Raw genomic sequence first — 6,667 nt, 5'->3', positions numbered from 1 at the left:
AGAAGAATCTAGAAGACTAAAACCATTCCTAATTGCATTAGGAATGATAAATCATATTAGGCCCTCCCCAAGATCATTGGGCCGCATATAGAGCTCAAACCGGGCCCAGTTTGGTAAATTGGCCATAACTTCCTCAATATTCATCGGAATTGGGCTTATAATATATCGTTGGAAAGCTCTGGTCAAGCCCCATCCAACTACACTACTATTGGACCCATATCATGGACCAAACAAACTGGATTGGCTGTTTTCTTAAAATAAGTTTTCAAAAACAGAGAGAAGAGAAAAGAAATTAAAACTTTCCGCAACACTAAACTTTCCACATTTTCGCTTCATTCGATTATGATTCGACTTGAAAGGTACTCATCACTGGGTTTGGTTTTGGGGAGACACAAATGGGTGTCTACATAGTCACAGAGCATTAAATCAATCAATAGGAAATTAATCTAGCATTGATAATTAACAACAATAAATTACCCCTTCATATTATTTATGGATCCCCACAAACCCTAGAAAAGAAACTACTCACGCATAATTAAATCTAAACTAATCAAAGTAATAAAATAAGACATGATGAAAGAATTAAAGTAAATAACTGAGATTAAAGTAGAAGAAATCGTTACCAAAATAATCTGAATTAAGGATTGAGTAAAGAACAAAGTTGTAGAGAGAGAGAGAAACTAATCTAAAAGCTAAGTAGAGAGAGAAAATCTAAGAGAAGAATTAAGAAAGAGTAAAAGAAGATACTAAACTCGCTTAACGGAAAAGTATTTATATTAAGCAAGAATCCTAAACTAAAACAAACTTAAACGACGATTAAAACCTCCTAATAATGACACGCGCCCGATCGGGCGAGGCACCGCCCGATCGGGCCCGCCTTTTCACTCTCAGGTGCATCTCTCGCGCCCGGCCGGGCGCGAGTTCGGGCGCCAGCTTCTCTTCCCTCGCTCGGCCGGGCGCGCCTTCAGGCGGAAGCTCCTATGGCCGGGCGGCACTCTTGAGCTATTCCTTGGACTTCAACTGGGCTCCAATTCTTCGGGCCAATCTGGATCTCCTCCTCGGGTCTTGAATACTCGGTCCAAATGCCCCGGTATCACATATACCGAGCCCTTAATCACCGATTCGATGGCTCCAACCAGCCCTGGGCTATGAAGGATGGTCGTGCATCTCCATAATATCTCGGGAAAATGCTCCAAAAGTGCAAATCCCTACAAAAGTCAACCAAATCTACGAAAACACTAGAAAACACCAATTAGTAATAAAAGTGGCTCTAAAGAGCCAAAAACAATACTAATTATGACCAAGGGACGGGGGTAAACTACTATATAAAATGGACATATCAGTGCTTATTTGTTGTGATCACGGATGCACAATGCTTATATATTCAATTATTTTGTTGATGCTTTTTTTTCATTTGGCTATTCATTTTTATCACATAGAGAGCCTAATGACACAGATTTGGCTAGAAATTCACAACAGGATCCTGTAAACATTCAGCCAGGACTTATCAGTAAAGGGAATGCTGGCAATCAATTGCCTAGCGAGTCAGTTGGCAGAAATAATAGTAAGCATGCTTTATGTATCTTGTATAAGCAATATGACTGGAAAAACTATAGCAATATTAAGCTAATACTTTTATTGCACTCTAAATTCACAATCCTGCCTATTGTTTGCTGTCTTGAATTTTACATATTTTTAGTGTTGCATTTAAGTAGCATGGTATTTTGGTTACAGTAACACATATATGGCCTATTCATGCAGTTGAAGTTAACAATATACAGACTGATGATCAAGATATTGGAAGGTCACTTTTAGACCGGTGCATGTTGTATCAGAAGACTACTAACCACATACGAACTAGCAAGCGCAAGCAAGTAATTGCCTGTATGTGTAAACAACCTGTTTGTATAAGGTTTTTCCACTTTCCTCTGATATCAAAATACATATTTATCTCTATTAAATGGTTAAAAACAATAGTTTCTTATATTTTTTTTCCGTTGCACATATAGGTAAATAGGTGAAACAAGTGAGCAAAGCAGAACAAGAAACCAAAAATTAAAGAAACCACGAGCTAAGAAAATCAGTAAGCATGCATGTTTAAAATCAGAATTACATATCATTTTGACTGAATAATAACAAGATCAGTTTGATCTAAATTCAAACATATTCATATGATTATAAAGTAGCAACATCTCCAAAAGTTTTCAAATTAACAACCAGAAAGTAAAATTCAAACCACACTATTTTCCTAGCAACATCAGGATCATTACAACCAAATTTCATAATAAAGCCATTAACATGATCATCCCATCAGTCTTTAACTTGGTAATCCTCTTTCCTACATCTAAATTAATGGCCATTGCAGCATATAATTTTCCCTGTTAATTAGCTTCCTAGAGCTCTAGAATTCAAAGTCTAGCTTCTATATTGCCTTTCTGCACTGCTGAAAGTTCATCCCCATTTCATGCCATATTCAATACTAAACTAAAAGAAGAATAAAAATTATATAAAAAAAAATCAGATACTTGTGAGGCTACAACACAACTAGCTCATTGAAAGTAAACTAAGCTAATTTACAACACTACTTTGACATGAAATCCAAAAAAAAAAAAAAATACAATTCACAATGGCCTCTTCACTTTTATACTGTATAGGCTTCTTGCTCTTTAAAAGGTAAACTATCTTGCTAAAAAGGGGAAAAAAAAAAGAAGAAGGCTAGGCACCTCAGTATTTGCAACTCTATTTTTATGATGGAAAGTTTGAAGCAGCTGCTAGGACAGACTGCTTTAAACAAATTAGACAGCATATTATCAACATACTTATGGAGGTAACTGAGCATAATCCTTACGCTCGCTTTTTCAGATCTTTGAAAGACCTTGACATCCAGGAAGACACAAATTTTTATCAACAAAAACAGTGTTGTAGATCAATGATTTTATAATGCTCCAACAACAAATGAAGTAGCTGTAATCTGGCTTGACAATACATCTTCAAGCGAGTCCAGCAGCCCATACATTATATTGTTGTAAAAGGAAGGTCACATGACTCTCATGGTATATACTATAATTACGGATGTTATGATCCTCTGCAATACCCTCTTTTATTTCCCTATGGTGATTGTGGTTGGAGTCAAGGTTTGACAAAAAACAACTATGCATCTTAGGAGAAAACAAACCCTACTATGTCCTCTGCAGTACATACAGAGGAAGATGTGCTTGAATTGGAAGCAAGCCGTAAGCTTCAAATTAAAACTGAATGACAGATTTGCTTCTTTTGATCATAACCCTTTGACCTTCATTGTATGTTTTAACTGACATACATTGCAACCACACTAATTTCAGGCTTAGCAGATGCAAGTGGTAGTTCAGCTAGGCATGTTTCACCTCGTGAATATTATGCTTACAAGCTGCAGTCCCGGCCAAACAACATGTTGCTTCGGGCAGGCCGGTGTCTTCAGCAATACATAGTTGATATGTATGTGAAAATTGAAAATACTCGACTAAAATACTTTCGGCATAATCAACAGGCAATCAGAGCTGATTTGTATCAAGGGATCTTAGACTTAATTGAGAATGGTGAAACAAATCCCATAAATGTAGGCCGCCGAGTTATATTACCACCGACTTTTATTGGTGGTCCACGAGACATGAAGCGTCGCTACTTAAACGCAATGGCTTTAGTGCAGCGCTTTGGTAAGCTTGATTTGTTTGTCATAATGACTTGCAATGCAAACTGGCCAGAGATCAAAGTAGAACTGGCTCCCGGTGAAGCAGCTCAAAACCGACCAGAGCTTGTTGCTCGTATTTTCCGAGCTAAACTGATTTGCTTGAAAAATCAAATAATGAAGAAGCATATCTTTAGAAAAGTAGCAGCTATGATATATGTGGTTGAATTCCAAAAAAGGGGCCTACCTCATGCACATTTCCTTATCATCCTAAAACCAAGTTGCAAAATCAAAACACCTTCAGATTTTGATCGTTTTGTCTCTGCAGGATTACCACCCCACAGCTACCCAGATTTTCAGAAAATTGTGGTCCGGCATATGATGCATGGGCCCTGTGGAGAAGCTAATCCTGATTGTGCGTGTATGATTACAAGACACAATAGTTCTCTGTCTTGTAAATATGGCTATCCAAAGAATTTTATACAAGAAACAACAAACCATGATGATGGATATCCCATGTACAAAAGAAGGGATACAGGAGAAAGTGTTCGAATTCGTGGTGCAAGCCTTAATAACCGCTGGTCATTCCATACAATCCATGCCTTTTTACGTTATTTAATTGCCATTTGAATGTAGAAGTATGCTCATCCATTAAGGCTGTGAAGTATCTATACAAGTATGTTTATAAAGGCCATGACAGGGTTTCTTTCAATGTTGTTGGAGGAGACAAAAATTCTGAAGATGAAATTGAAAGTGATTTGGGTATTTTATACCCGGCCAGGTGGCCCAATCATAAAGTGCCACGTGTCCTCCGTATAGGTGCCATTTGGACCTATGGAATGATGACACGTGGAGGGTGGACTCTTCTCCGTCCTACGTGGACTGAAGGTCCAGCAGGGACCATTCAGGTGGCGACACGTGTCACACAAAAAGTGCTTCAAAATCCTTTAGGCACAGTGACACGTGTCACTCAGGCATTGGCCCTGGGATGGCGGCCTTCTAAGGCCAAAATCCCGAGGCGCCGCAAAACGGCGTGACCTAATTACTAGGTCACCAGATCCTAGGAAGGCACACTTTTCAAAAGGACCCTATAAATAGGGACATGAGGTCATTTATGAAAAAAAGAAGAGAATTTTTGACACGTAATACGAGACAATACGTCACTTACCACAGAGCTGTCGTTTTCAAGGAACACACAGCACTTTACCTGAGCTTGGAATTCAAGCAGATAACTTTACTTCCGCACGTTTTATTTCCGAACGTTTACTGACTTAATCTTCGGAGGCGGACCACCGACCATCCGGCGGCCCGTTTGCTTTGCAGGTACAGGCATCCTCAGTTGAATCCAGTTTCAGTGTTGTAACTCTCCCGAGGGACAAAAACCCCCAAAACATTTGGCGCCGTCTGTGGGGAGAGTACCTCTGAAATGGCTTCACAAGAGCTTGTACCAAATTCGGAGGCCATTCGGCCTCCAAATGATGTACTGGTCCAAACGGACCATGACTCAGGTGACGACGCTGATGTCGAAACCTATGTGGATCCAAATGGATCCCTCATCTCTAAACGCATCCGCAGTAAGGAACGACGAGAGCTTCCCCATGTTCAGGCAGGACCAAGCAAAGCTGCTGGTCAGCCAAAGAAGCCCTCGGGGCGGCCGGTTGATCCTTCCCAGGCGGCAGGATCAACTCCCGTCACTCGGGATGAGCTAATGTCACTCCTGAGCAACCTCAGGGGTGAAATCAAGCAGCTCGCCTCAAAGAAGTCGCCTACTCCTAGAAAGGAGCAGTCGGCCAAGAAGCCAGCCCAATCTGGCAAACAGAAGTCGGTCAGGGACCGTCAGCCGACTCCTCATCCTGCTCCTAAGGAGAAGGCCAGGCCCCAATTTGACCTTAATCGGCTCCGTTTCCCAGAAGCGGGCGCAAGAAAACCCATCCGGCACATACTGCCGGATGGTAGCAAGAAAACGTTCTCTGACGCTCGGCAATACATTGAGGAGAGGAGAACTCAGCAATCAGAGTCGGCTTCAACGTCGACTTATCATGATAGCTTTCGGAATACCTCTGTGAGGTGTTCCCAGTCTGTACATGAGACTCCAGCAAGCAGCCAAAGGGTTCAGTCTGGGCCGCATGTGATTCAGTCCGCCCAGTACATGGCACCGCCACTGTACCAGGCACCAGTAGTACCTTACATGCAGCCTACCCTCTACGGGGGACAGGCGGCATACGGCTATCAGCCGATGGACTAGCAGCTTAGGCTGCAACACCTTGGAGATCAACCCTCTGCTTTCTCTAGAAAAATAACTGAAGCCGTGCAGCCGGCTAAAGTTAAAAACGTTCTGGTTGGGGCCTATGACGGGACCTCCAACCTAGAGGACCACCTGTTGGCATACACCCACCTCATGTATTTACAGGGGTTGGATGATGCCGCATGGTGTCGTTGCTTTCCAGCCACCCTGAAGGTCATAGCCCAGCAGTGGTTTGGCAACCTGCCGGCTGGCTGCATAAATAGCTTCAAGACGCTTGCGTTCTTGTTTGCATCAAACTTCTCTATGAACATCCCTGCCAAAAAGACAAGTCTTGACTTGGGCAATGTACAGCAGGGAGATAGAGAAGGTTTGCGATCCTACGTCAGGCGGTTCAATTTGGTCCGAATCCAGATTCATGGGCTGTCTAATGAGGTCGCCTTCACAGACTTCTTTAAGGGTCTGAAGGACGGGTCTACTTTTAAGTATGAACTCGTCCGTAAACAAATCTTTACCCTACAAGGAGCCTTGCGAGAGGCGGAAGCCTACATACAGGCGACCGAACTCTGCTCCTCCAATAAGCAGTCGGACCATAAGAAGTCCGACCGACAGAAAGAGAGTCGGCCTGCTCAGCCGGCTCCTAAGCCAGAAGAGAGCAAAAAGAAAAAGCAAGTCTGGGCCATTGATAACTCTGATCAACCGGCCCAGAAGAAGAAAAAAGAGTGGAAACCGTACGTCCCAAGGTACGAATTCCACAAGGA

The sequence above is a fragment of the Chenopodium album genome, chromosome 7 (genome assembly GCF_948465745.1).
Source record: "Chenopodium album chromosome 7, dcCheAlbu1.1, whole genome shotgun sequence".
In the NCBI taxonomy this organism is placed as follows: Eukaryota; Viridiplantae; Streptophyta; class Magnoliopsida; order Caryophyllales; family Amaranthaceae; genus Chenopodium; species Chenopodium album.
This window is presented reverse-complemented; position numbering follows the sequence as displayed.